This window comes from Rhagoletis zephyria, unplaced genomic scaffold, assembly GCF_001687245.7.
Source record: "Rhagoletis zephyria isolate East Lansing unplaced genomic scaffold, Rhagoletis_zephyria_1.1 Rzeph_scaffold_00126, whole genome shotgun sequence".
NCBI classification, from domain to species: domain Eukaryota; kingdom Metazoa; phylum Arthropoda; class Insecta; order Diptera; family Tephritidae; genus Rhagoletis; species Rhagoletis zephyria.
In genome coordinates this window covers 267,312-281,749 of record NW_016157210.1, presented here as the reverse complement: position 1 = coordinate 281,749, position 14,438 = coordinate 267,312, and the positions used below count along the sequence as shown (strand labels likewise).

Genomic DNA, 14,438 nt, shown 5'->3' with positions numbered 1-14,438 from the left:
TCCCATTTTAGTGCAATAATTACAACTACATATCGAGTGCTGAGTGGAATATCGACCTATCTCGGCAGTCAGTTCGAAAACACCCGATCTGAAAAAACTTTTCAAAAACGTCCTATTTCAGAATTTGGTTGAAGGAAGCCCTATTTCAGAACTCGTTTCAAAAATGCCCTATCTCAGCTGCCGATTTAAAAACGCCCTATATGAGTACATTTGCAATGCATTTTGAAGTGAGATAGGGCATTTTCGAATCGAATTATCTGAAATAGGGCGTTCTTCAACCAAATTCTGAGATAGAGTGTTTTTCAATAAAATTCTAAAATAGGGCATTCTTGAACTTTTTTTTTGAGATAAGGCGTTTTCGAACTGGCTTCCGAGATAGGTTGATCTTCCACTCAGCAGTCGAAATATTTTCGGGTATCGGCAAACGAATTTTCTCTTACTGTTAAAATCACAGCTTTAATAAAATAAAAATGACCGACTACACATAGATTTCCACTACATCGAGATGTACATAACCTTCGAGCACCTTTGTCATACTTAAGAGGTAGGGTAAACATTACTCTTTTGAGATTCTTTATGCGCTGAGTTCTAAATCTATACATATGGGTCATTCCATACAATATTTACACCTCAATATTTTTTGGGGGTGAAATATATTTTTTTCCATTCTTTATCGAAAAAAAGAAGACACCTATTTTTTTATTTTGTCATGATAGTCGAAAATCTCGAAAAAAAATTCCCGAAATTTTGAACTCACTAAGAAGTATCTTTTTTCAATTGTATGCAGTTAATAAACTATTTGTCGGAGAAAGTCAGTTAAGGTGTCAAAATGTTCGTAATTTCGGCTTTCCGAGAGAGTGTGAGAATAGATTAAAAAAAAAAATGCATTAAAAAATCGAATTTTTTATTTCTATATTTTTTTTTTTATTAACTTCACCATGTTTGATTTTTACTTTTGACAACCTGAATAGTTATCAAACTTCATGGAGTACGCTTTGAGGATGGAAACAACAAAACTATAGAAGTTACGAGTTTTTTCATACCCGCGTACATAAACTTTATTATAAGTTGCAGTTTAAGTTAATTGATAAGATAAAGTAAATATTGCAATATGGCTGCAAAAGGGAAGAGGTTTAAGCAGACTTACAGCTGAAAATATTTTTGTGGAGGTTGCCACATGTTTAAAAATTTTAATTTAAATTAATTGATAAGATAAATTAAATATTGCAATATAGGTATCCAACTAAAGCGGTTTAGAAGGGTTTACTACTGAAAATATTTTTGGGGAGAATTGCCAACTGTTTGAAAATTTGTTGTTCAATTCAATTGATAAAATAAATCAAATATTACAATACCGGTATCAAATAACACAAAAATAACTGTAAGCCGCAGTGAAGCATGCCGGGTGTTTGCTAGTTTTTAATAAAAAAATATACACCGTAATTCGACGAGCAAGTATTTTGAAGTTGGAAAAATTTTCTTTGCAGGAAAGTGTGATTTTTCTGAATTATTTTTCTGTCTACAATGTCAACTTGAAGTACAGTTACATGCTTATAATGACGTACATACATATACAGCCCAAAGTACGTAAGCGAAAATTTTTTCAAAAATTTCGTTTTGATACAAAAATATTCCTAAAGCAGCTACATGCATTTCTGCATCAAAAAAGAATTTTGAAAAAATGTCGCTTACGTCTTTTTTGCGATTAGGGCTCCATATGTAACTAAAAAGGTTGATAAGGTACTTCATGGTTATTTCATGGTTATGTGTTCCGAAATGTCAAATACGTTTCAAGAGTTTAAATAAGTCACTATTTTTAAGAACGGGGCTATTTTTTTTTTGGAGAGTTACATAACGTCAAAAGGCATAGGCATATAAACATTATATGTTCAGCTAGCTTAGTTCAACTTAGCTCGCATTGTAGCCTCAACATACACGCAGCCTACACATAGTGGAGCGCATATTGGAATCAAAAATGGTGTTTAATTTCGCTTCAGAATTGCTAAACAGAGAGAAAGATGAGAAAAGGAATGATAAAAAATTGTGTGTCGCTCACATTTTGACTGCCAAATTTGAAAGGAATAGCGTTTGAATTGCGCTTTAGCTGCCAGAGGGCAAAGCAAAAAATGTTGCACATACGCTGCGGTGAACCGAAAAAGGGGATTAAATACATACAAAAGTATATATATACGAGTTTGTATAACTACAATATATTACATAAACCTGTTTAGTATGTATGTACGCATGCTTTTGTGTTTTGCTAAATTTTTTCCATAAGCTCTTAACGATTTAATATGTAGAGTAGTGTAGCTTAGGCAGTAGCTGCTTAGCTGGTCTCCGTAAACTCAGTCTCCGTTAGCAATAAGAAAATTTCGTTAGAAGAAACCAAGTCAAGCTAATTAATTGCTGCATTTGAGATGACATAAGCGGCTACGAAATAATTGTAGACTATTCATTGAGTGAAAATGAGTTAAAAAACAAAAGCGTATTTGCTTACAGCCACCAATTAGATTTATAATTTGTTTTCTCAGGAAATGAAGTGCAAAGCGTAGAGCAACTCAAGAAAGGACGCTTTGTTTACTTACTTTAATTAAAAAGTATAAGAGACATAGTGAATGTATGTATGTACATATATGGGCGTGAAAATCAAGGACGCGCACATGAAGGCGGCTAATACAAGTGTAGATACACAAAAAAAGAGACGAAGCAAGCAAGCACATTTTTCAGCAGCCTGCGGAAAAAAATGTAAATATAAATATGTATAAGAAAATTGCGTACAATTATGCCGAGAGGGCGAGAAATGTTGACAAATTACGCAGCAATTGCAATACGCAAGGCAAACATAATCGCAGCAACGCCAGCCACCCTGACCCAACCCAAGCCACCCTGACCCAACCCAAGCCAATGCTATTGACATAGCTTAAGCACAACTACATACATACATACATATGTATGCACACCGCAACGACATTCAACCCAAACCAACAACCCCTAAAATAAGCTTTACATTTTTTTTTCTCCTCTCCCCATTTTACAACTAAATCCAGTACGAGGGCGCGCTAAAATTGCCATAAATTGTTGCAGTTAAAACGCATCGCTCAGCGGACAGCCGACTGTAATTTTAAGGTCACTAGAGGTTAAATGCAATGTCGGCTAGTGCAGCAAAAACAAAAAAAAACACACAAAAAATGCATTCACATTACACATACACCAAAAAAAAAACATTGAAGAAAAAAAACGCAAATGTCATGTAAAATTGCATGAAGAGGAATGAGCGATAAATGTGTCTATAACAAGTCGGCTTTATAGCTTTTTATATCGACAGACGCGACACACACACACACACACACACATTAAAACAGTGAGTAATACACTGATACACACCACACTGCGCGCACGGTGGCGTTATGATAAATATATATATTTTTTTTTATAGAATTTAAAGAAATGCTGTAAAGTAACAAAGCGAAGCGCGAGCGTCTGTTTAGCGATACGAACGAACTGTGACTGAATGGTGAGCGCACACTGTCCGAAAGCTGTAGCCTGTTCTGAAGCACGTGCTTTCACAAGCGTATCGCATACAACTGCACACAGAGAATTAAAGGAAAATGTGAAAATGTGTATGTATTTATGTGTGTGTGTGTGTGTGTGTTTGCTTGTGTGTGAAAATATGCTCTGACGAGATGGCGCACACGGCGTATGAGTAACAATTAGTAACAGAATTTATGCTCAATGAAAATGCGAATAAGTATGTACATACATACATACCTAGCCATAGATAGCTGGTATAGGTAATATACATATGTATGTATGTATGTACATATGTATTATAATCGGGCATTTAAATGAAAGTGAATCTGAAAAACGAGCATTAACGAATCTTAGTGAAATCGAAAATTCGTTAAATTGTCGCAACGAACCGGATAATGTATGTATGTATGTACATATGGTCACCTGAAATGCAAAAAGACGTAAGTAACAACATTGTAACTGAAATGGAAAAAGTTGTGACTAAATTTTTTTTGTTTTCATTAAATGATGTGGGAGTTGTAATTCGATGAAATCCATTATATCAATCGAAAACTGAATTTTGAATTTTTTTTACTAGTTATGACTTTTTGAATTTCAGCGACGAGTATACTCGCCTTATGTTCTAGCGACATTTTATAGGAAATCTCGGCAAAGCACAACAGCGTTAGAACCTCACTACGATTGTAGTAGATTTGCCAAGATTTTTTATGAAAATTTGAAATTTACTACGCTATTCCGCTTTACCTACGATCTACTCGGTTTTCTTTACCAAATAATAAAGAGCACTTATTGCAGTTTATGCGGCCTTCAAAAACATTTTTCGCTAAAAATACTACACTTTTTTTTTTTTAACAGAAGAGGTCAAAGAGTGATTGGCTTCCAATTACACTGTACGTATGCAATTTTTTAACTTTTGAAATTTTCTAAAAATGTTCTAAATCTTAATTTTTTTTGAGATATTGGTTTCTGATTTTTTTATTGGTGCTTCATTTGTTCAAGGACTCCTGAAACCCTTCAGAAGTCCTATTAAAAAAAATGAACTAACGTTAAAAAAAAAACAAGAGCTTATGGAACATTTTTACGTTGCTATTCCTTTATAGTTGCAGAACACGATTGATATTTTATTTTTTTAACTTAAAAAGGCAAATTAATACCAGTCAATATACATAAAAATATCTACTGCGGAATGTTATTTTCATTTTCACTCCGATTTAGGCTTGCCGTAGTTCTAACCCTGAAGCACATAAACCAAAAAGAGGAACAATAAGAACGTCGATAGCGAAACCGAGAGAGAAAAATATTTTTTAAATCTTCGCTTATAAATGAGAAAATGCTGCGATTGAAATACATGCGAGCTTGCATCTTAATATGGTATCAGTGAGGGCAACATTTGTTTAGACCCCCAGTCGAGCCTCAAGTTGAACTGTGGCTAAATCTGGCAGATAAGTAATTTTTTCATATGTATATACATACCTATGTACATTAGAGCGATCCAAGTTTTGTATGGGGAGAAAACTGTCATCGTAGAGAATGGGGCGGTACCTTACTTTTAAAATTTTCTACTGTAACCAATACAGGGTGCCCAATGACCTTGAAATGCGTAACGGCACTGAATCCCTTTGTAACTGATAAAAATATTGATGATTTTTATAAAAAGCAAGTGTTGCCATGACAAATGTAGCTTGTCATATTTTTAGGTTGGTTAACCAATTGTTTGGTTAATATATGCATAATATACTTCCAGAGTAAAATATAAACATTTCAAGAGCATACTCTAAATTTATACTTAGAAACGTAAAGTTTGCAAAAACTAAAAATTTTGGAAGGTGGCCGAACCCTGCCTCGGATTTTTTTTGGACCACTCTAATGTGCATATGTATCTTGTACTACTTCGAAAAGGCAAGCACGCACACATCTGTGCGATTCTATCGCAGTAAAAAATGACATTTTATAAACAAAAAAAAAATATATATTTCCTAAAAAATTAAATACCTAGCTTTTCTAAAAAAAGCATGTTTTTTCTTACTTTGTTTTTTTTTTTTTAATTTTACTAAATCCGTCTTTTGAGCTTTTTAATTCTCGAAACAATTCCGATTCGAAAGCAATTTTGGCACAACGTAAAGGGTCTATTCTGCGCTGGTAATAAAAAGTTTGTAACCGGTAAATAAACTTCCTGGTGTTTTATTTAAAGTTTTACGTTTAAATTCTTTAATTTTTATGTATGTATATGTACATTAGAGCGTACCACCATACAAGCAATCTGAAAAAAAGTTCACCGCACATCCCTGAGTCTACAGTATTTTTGTCAGACAATTTCGAAAAAAAAAATGTTTGTGTTTTGGATTTTGAACGAAAATTAGTCGGGGCCTTTCTAAATATATACATTATGGTTACGTTATGTAAAGGTTTTTAAAAGTTAAAAAATAATTTGAAAAGTTGAGATATTAAACAGGTAGTAGCAGTAGGTTTGATTTTTTTTTTTGTAATTACTTGGTCTCTAAACTGTCAAATATTGTAAATTTTTTTGACAAAAATTCTTAATTGACAAAATATGTTTGCATGTGAGTCTTCAAAAAAAGGCGATTAAAAACCATATTTTGGAACGTTTGCTTAACTCAGAATCATAAACGCTGATTATTGCCTTCTGAAAAGGATGCTTTTGAAATCAAACAAATTTACAAAGAAAGAATGTCGCCCTAATTTTTAATTAAAATTTTTGTTTATATTTCACATCGCCCAATATTATACATTAGCATAAAAAGTACATATGCATAAAAAATAAAAATTTTTTGGAGGTCTTATCAAATATTGAAATATTTTGGCAGAAGCCTTTAAGTATAATATATTTTATAATTCCGTTGGAAAAAACCCGACTTTTTTTTTGGTGAGGCGTCCTAATGTACATACACAAATCATTTAGGTGAAGATGCCATACGATTTGTTTCTCAACCGAAATTCCCAAAAAACTTGTGTTGATCGATTGCGTGCTTCAAGTCCGGAAAGTGAACCAAATAGTAGAAAAGTGAAGGTTATAGCTAGCGTATAAGTTCAAGGAAAAAATTAATGAAACTGCACAATCGCAAGAGGATACCAAAATGCCGCCCTCTACAAGTGGAAAATGCTGCCAAGAAGGATGTGGGTGGGGAGCAGAAATAGAAAAAAGCAATCAAAGTTAGGAGGTTAAAGCACTCGATGACAAAGCAACTTATTTATTATGTATGTTACGTAACTGTAATCAAAAATTTTATTTGAACACACGTTACTGCTTATAAAAAATTCTAATAACGAAATCAATAGCAAGAAATTTATGTATTTATTCGCCCTGAAAGTTTTAAAAATGTGTTTCCGCTTTCTACCGCCATGCAGTAATGGCACAGCTTCCTGGAAATCGACAAGTTGAAGAAATATTTATTTCAAAATAATAAATAGCACATTGTATATATATGTATGTATGTATGTATGTAGCTACATATGTTTATAATATAGAGAAAGTATGAGTGAAAAAATAATCATAACTATTTGACAGCCTTCGCAAATAAACCACACACAATACAAGTGAAAGCCATCTCATTCGCATCATCTAAGTATCTACCTAATGAGTACTGCTGGCTATTAATTTTTGGACTTCGCCCAACAGAATAGACAAAATGTATAAAATTGATAACAAGATGTGCGCAGCGGCGGAGGGGTGCAACAGCAAATGTGCTATGATAGCATGTGAATTTTATGAAGATGGGCTCTCGTGCAATGACGTCAATGCGGTTGTTGGCTCAGTGAAAAAAAAAAAACACAACAAATAAAAAAATTAAACAAAGAAAGGGAGGAACAAATAAAGTCACCATAAAATATTAAAGCCGATAAATAAAATAAGAATAAAAAAGGCTGAATATAGCGTTTATTTCACATGTATGTATGTATATGGGGCTTTCCACATCAAAATGGACGGGCTTCGCACTTCATGTGTTTGATTTGATTTTGAAAAACTTTACAGCATAAAAACAAAAACAAAGCGATTTAAAAGTTTTGCAAATATCTCGAGAACGGGGCGAGGAAAACATTCAAAAAAGATTACACGTACACACATCAAAATTCTCTATGAAATTGAATATTTTTAAAATTTTTTTTCTTGAAAAATTTTTCACATACGAGTCTTTTGATAAAAAAAAAATAAGTTTTTGAAAATATGCCATCTCAAACAAAATTGAAATTGAAATTTGTAATTTAGTCATTTTATTGCGCAATACTCAGAGCTACCATTGTGATTTTTTTTTCAATTTTTTTTTTGAGATGGCATATTTTCAAACAAATTTTTTTAATCGAAAAATTTGTATGTAAAAAATTTTTCAAGAAAAAAATTTGAAAATATTGCTTTTCATAGAGAATTTTCATATGTGTATGTGTGATTTTTTCAAATTTGTTCCTCGTGCTCGAGATATGTTCAATTTGTTTTCGTTTTTGTGCTGTAAAGTTTTTAAAAATGTACTTGTCAAGCTCAAATTTCATAATTATTTATTATTTATGCTTGTCCATCAACCCTAAAAATTTGAAACAAATCAAACACATGAATTGTGAAGCCCGTCCATTTTGGTATGGAACGCCCCATATACATAAATACGTATGCATGCACTCATGAAAAAATAAACACTTCCGAATAAAATGACAAAAACCTTAAAGCATACAATGGAATGGATAGACAACCGTGCAAATGTACTCGCAAGTCGACAAATAAAAATAGTGCGTGGGTTATAATGACAAGCACGTGACGTGCGTTGCAGTTGATTTAGAAGTCGAGCGTAACACCAATAACAACAAGCCAAATATTTAATAAGAGGTCACAAGGGCGAATGTGGAGCATATAAATTTAATTCACATAACAATTTATTTAGGTAAGCTAATTTTACTACAAAGCGTCTTACAAAATAAATGTGGACAAAATTGATGGATGGATTTTAAGTGGAGGTATTTATTCGCCAATGTATGCATTATAGGTTAATCTATCCTTTAAATACATACATACATATGTACTGTCAAAAATTTTAATAGGCGTCACTAAAATATTTGTCTGGAATCTTAAATTTACATTTCTTAACTTAAGTAGGTAAATGCGCATTTAGTGTATAATTCGCCACAGACTGGTTATGAAGTTAATAAGGCATTTTTTTATCTCAATGTTTTTCTTGTTATTTATTTCGTCGAGTTAGTTGGAAATTTTAAATGAATTTTCTGTGATTTACGGTAAGGGATCTAATGAGAGTATATTCCAAGTGGCAGCCAAATTCTTGATCACCAATGGCTTTAAATGCCGCTTAAATAAAACAACTTCATTTCTGGTAGGCTCTGAACTTAGTAAAAAGAATTTGTGAGTGGCAACACCGGTAACAAGCGCCACGAAAAATTATTCAAACTGTGGACAAGAAATTCAAGTTGAAAGCTTAAAATATTGCAATATTATATAAAAGGAATTTATTATGAGTACTTGTGCATTAAACTGGCGAATAATTTACCAAAGAGTTGGCTATTGAATACAAGCGATCATTAAATTTTATCGTTGACTAAGTGCACTAGATAGCAAGCAATTTCTGCATATTTTAGTTTCAAGTAATTGCAATATTTTGAAAATTTTTCTTATCGGGTACATATGCACCTACATTAGGTTGGTCCATATAAAGTAATTTCGGAATTTTAATGCTCTCACCCCCTAGGCTTGTTCTATGTCGAAGAAATATACCTCTATCTTTTATTTTGAAATCAAAAAATATTTAGAGGCTTCTCAAAGCGCTCAAAGACTTTACTTTTTCCTCATGCATTTGTGGACCACCCTAATGTACTTACACACATACATATATTCAAGTATATAATTCCATCGATTTTTAAATACGTTTCATTGCTGCGTCTCAAATGGCACTTGAGTGTGCAGAAAACGGCTTAAAGAGGACTCAAAGGCTTGAACAACATACTTAATGAGTAAAGAGGTATATAAAAGAAAATCATCGCTAAGACAGTAAAAAAGGCAGAAAAATGGAAATATTAAAGTCTTCTGTTGGCATGCATACTTACTACATAAATATGTAAATACATATCTGTATACACACAAAATTAAATTTTGCAAAGGATTTACCCCGACTATGTTGTCATAACTTAAAACGAATCATAAATCTAAGTAAGATAGCATATTAAAATCAGGTGCTGTATGTAAATAAAACTTACAAATTTCTAGATTTGAAAATTGATGTACCTATTTTTCGAAGATACTATTTACGCAGAATTTTTTTTTTAGAAGAAAATAAATATTTTTATTTTATGCGCGATCATTCGGTTATCTCGGGTTCTTCGATAATTTTCAAGATTTCTTGCGGCCTTTTTTCTGAGATGTTTTTTGGAGCTTTTGAGATTTTTTTGGAACATCTTGAAATTTTTACGGGACCTGAAAGTTTTTTCTGGTTTCTTTCGGGCCTTATCCGAGTCTTTACGAAAAACCTTTTAGTCTTTGTGAGGAAACTTTTACAAAAGTATTCTAAGATCGAAAATTTGTAAAATAAGTGGGGCTCGCACATCAATGTTTTTTGGATCCTTTTTGAACTATAAGGAGGATTTTACAAATTTTCGGGATCTTTTGGTTTTGTTCGCGATGTTTTAGGAGACTTAGAGGGCTTTCGGCGCACTTTAGGCATATTGCGGTACTTTCCGTGAATTTTTTTTGGGAAACTTCTGGTTGTTTTCTCTGGCTTGCAGGGTTTTGTGGTATTTTTGGGATATTTGAGAACTTTCGTGACTTATTGGGGCTTTTCGAGCGCCCCTGAGTATTTAAGGATTTCAATTTTTTTTGGCCATTAGGAATTGTTTGAAACTTTCGCAACTTTTTAAGGACTCTTTGACTCTTTTAAGGCATATCGCGATTTTTGGTGCTTAGGTCTTCAAATTTTCGGAACATTTCGTAAATTTTTCCGCGCTTCTCGGAAGTTTTTTTGGGCATTAAGGAGTTTTTTTGGTAAATTTTTAGAATTGCTTGTTGTTTTTTTAACGTCTCGAGATACATATTTCAATGCTTTTTCGGTGCTTTTTGACACTTTTTCGGTACTTTACAGCATTTTTCCGATTTTATTTCGGATATTTCGGGAATTCAGAGAAATGTTGAGTTCAAAGGTTTAACTTGAAAAATGTTAGATAATTTGTTTTTTTTTATGTTTGCGTTAAAGAAAAGTCACAATCGAATTTTTTGCTAAAAATAATTAAAGGTAGTTTTTTACAAACTTTAATTAATATTTGGTATCAAGCAAAAATTTAGGTATACACCTATGTATGTATGTACAAATAAATACTTAAAATCCTTTCACAGCTCACCATTGTCACCATTGTCATCCAATCAAGAAATGTGAATTGAGAAAAAAAAAAACAAGAAAAAAGGGATAAGAGGCTGCAAACTTCTTCCTTTAGTACCATGAATTTCTAACAGTAAACACATTAATCATTCATCTTCACACATTTCGCAGACATTTCACAGTTGAAAAATTACTTACAACATTTATATTTTTCTTCTACCTTACGAACACTGAAAGTGAGCTTGATAGGCAACAAACCGAGAATAAAAATATCAATGCTGAGAATGTTGCCTACTTAAGGCGCTTACGGGAATATATATTTAAGAAAAAAGTTGATCGACTGATGGCGAAAACCCTCAATTTATGCGGCCTACAAGAATTTCTACTTTGTCACAAGGGCTTTACTTAGAAACTTTCTAATTTATTCTTGCAATAAGTTTCTAATGCGCCTAGAAACTGCTGACCCAACAGTGTGAATAAAGTGTATGAAAAAAATATTAAATTTTTTTATTTTTATTTATTTTTTTTTCATACTTAACCCGGTCCTAGGCGCTTAAATGTGTGCTCAAAGCATTTATGTATAAACAAGAAACACGCACATCAATCAAAGTGGCCATCACTCGTAGTCTGCTCGCGCGATTGACTTCAGTTGTAGTGGTTTTAGTGAAAATAGCACCGAAAGTTAACAACAGTTCACATACATATATTGCTGAGTGAGCGTTCATTAATGCATTCAGCCAACAGTGTACTATAGTCTTCTAAGCGCCCATGCTAACTAAGCATACAGTTCAGCTAACTTGTGCTGCTAGTACTCAATGGTACAGCACTGCGTATGCGTAACATTTTGCTGGGACACACTAGCCTGCCTTAAAGCAGCGCGCTAAATGCTGGTAAATTGCCACAAGTGTGCACATGAACTGTCCTGATTTTAAAATAAACACACACACACACACACACATACACACATTCTAAGCCTCAAATCTAGTGAAGGCAATAATTTATGCACACACACACACACAGCAGCTTAATATACATTTTTTCAATGTGTATGCATAGCAAGTTAACGAGTTTTTTGTTTGCCCAACCACTAGTGGGTGGATAATTTGCAGCACTAGGCATAGCGAAAGCGCCCAGAAACGTGCCACACATCGTTCCAAAATTTCCATGTCTCATCATCTCTTCCCCCTTTTTATTTGTTGCTATTCTGAGCGTCGCCAACTTGCAGACAAATGTGCTGGCTTCGCACATATTGGCCATTTAAGGCATTTGAGGTTTAGGAATAGGCAATTCAAGAGATTACTAAAACTAGCTCTGCTTTAGCTTCTTATTATTCTGATAGTACCAATGGTTCGCCGTCGAGTTTTGAAGTGAATTGTGGCTTCTTGCCGATGTTGTAGGCACACTGAGCCCTGTTTATGTCAAGCGGGCATTCTCAGCTGCTCAGCTGCTTCCACTGGGTCGGCCTAAAGGAGAAGAGTTGTTAGTGTCAAGTGAATGTCAAGGAAATCTTCACTTACAGGAACCGATCGAGTCAGGAGCAATAGGGATTGAACCTGCTACACTCCCCAGACCGTAATTATGCCCAGAGTAATGCGGGTCTCTACAGACAACTGAAGCTTTTCCCCTAAAAGAGATAGTCGTTTGTCGGTACAGCGTCGAGTCTAGTGGTTGATGTACAATACACAATACATTACAATACAATGTACACAGTCATCTTTTAGTTCGTATGAATGTTTTCTGACATATCATGGATGAGATTCTGCTTCTAGTAAGTGCCTCTTTATTTCCCGGTAGTAGCCGACATGGAACTGCATGCTTAGCATATGTTGGGGTCTTTTTTATTGCAAACGCCATCGGCTTTTGTATCTCAGATTTTTTTAATAATTTTTTGTTTTGGTACCAATTTAGGGTAGCCTTCCTGATTTAAAATTTTTTTTTTTATCTAGCCGATTTCGAGATATCGGTTTTAGAAAAAGAAACGCTGATATTTTTTAAATGCCTATAACTTTGCCAAAAATCGCTCGATTGGGACCATATTTTTTTGTTGTTGTAATTTTTCATTAGAAAAACCCTTTTGGGTTATATAAAATCGAGTCAGAGTTCTTGGCGTTGAAAAAACGATCCCCTTCCCTTGTTGGTTGCATTATCGGACCAGGTTTTAAAGTTTCAGAATAGGTGACAGATTTTTTTGAAAAAATTTTCAAGAGCGTTGCCCAATAAATGTAATTTGAAAACTTACATTTTACATTTAAAATTTAAAAATGTTATAGAAATACGATTTGGAAAATTCTTTCGATATCATATTCCAAAAGTGTTTTGAAAACAAAAAATCTCAAAAAAAAAATTGTCTCGTCGGCTCATTTTTCGCAAAGTTATAGGCGTTTAAAAAAAGGACCGTTTTTTTTCAAAAATCGTTATGTATAAAATGGTTTGCCAAAAAAAAAAATTAAAAAAAAAATCAGGAATGCCTTTTTCAATTGATAATAAAACATAAAAAATAATAAAAAAAAAGAAGCAAAAGCGAAATGGTGTCCGAATTAAACTGGAATGCCCCATGTACATTTGTATATTCGTATTTGCAGGAGCCAGATTTTCCTCGCACCATTTCTCTTGTACAATACTCTATGTAAGTTTGCGGCTGTTAAACGCCCTATCTGAGAAAAACTATATTCGCCGAAAGTTTACTGATATAATAAAAAACCATTTATTTCTTTACTCCCCAACACTTCAACTCCAGTAATTAAATTTAGTTGGATTTGCTTTTATCAAGTCCATACAATTTTTCTGCAAACAATGTTTTGTTATTACAACATATTTTACAATAATCGCTTAAAAAAAATGGCCGACTTAAATATCATAAATCAGCATAAATGTCAGCGATAAACAGGCTTAAAGTGTCACATTGTCACATTGTCAGCAAATATTTGCCGATACATATACATACATAGATAAAAAATTAGCAAGAAAAATTATCACACAAATAAGAATTTATGAAAAATGTCAGCGGATGAAAACTGAGCTAAGTACTTACACTGTCAGTCAGTGCGATCGCCCGCCGCTACAGCCGCTCCTATTGGTAGCTATCACGTTCAAGGTGAATGCCAACAACCGTCGAGTACACAAAATACTTAACTAGCAGCTAATTACATACTTTTGTAAATGTAGTAGTAGTAGCCGAAAATTATTGGTCAGCTTTAATGGCAAAACAAAAAAAAATTTCCTGCACAGGCAAATTATTTTCAATAATGTGGCCGAAATTTAAGACCGCCGAACTAATAATGTAAATCTAGGTCGGCAATAAATTTTTGTTTCACGTAAACAGTTTACGAAAAATTACTCATTCTACAAAGCGTAAAAGTCTTTTGCCCACTGGCTTAATATTTTTCTAGTCGGCAATTAGTTGCTAAATTGCGCAGCGCTTTTTCCTAACGAAAAAAAAAACCGAAAAGTTTTCGTAGCTACTTAACAAATTTTCTAATAAATTTTATATTAGTTAGGCGAAGCCAATTAACATTTTAAACAATTTAAAAATAGAAGCGAACACTAAATTTCACTGATTGTTGACAAATGCGCGGGGGGGGGGGGGGG

At 33.4% G+C, this 14,438-nt stretch overlaps 1 protein-coding gene and 1 long non-coding RNA gene across 2 annotated transcripts in view; both read right to left on the bottom strand.

The window, feature by feature from the left end:
- Positions 1-14,438, bottom strand: part of SNF4Agamma (SNF4/AMP-activated protein kinase gamma subunit) — a 263,585-nt gene that overhangs the window by 51,569 nt on the left and 197,578 nt on the right. The gene's annotated exons all lie outside the window — the stretch shown is intronic.
- The window catches only part of LOC108380308 (uncharacterized), a 60,094-nt gene that overhangs the window by 7,807 nt on the left and 37,849 nt on the right, over positions 1-14,438 (bottom strand). The window lies entirely within an intron of this gene.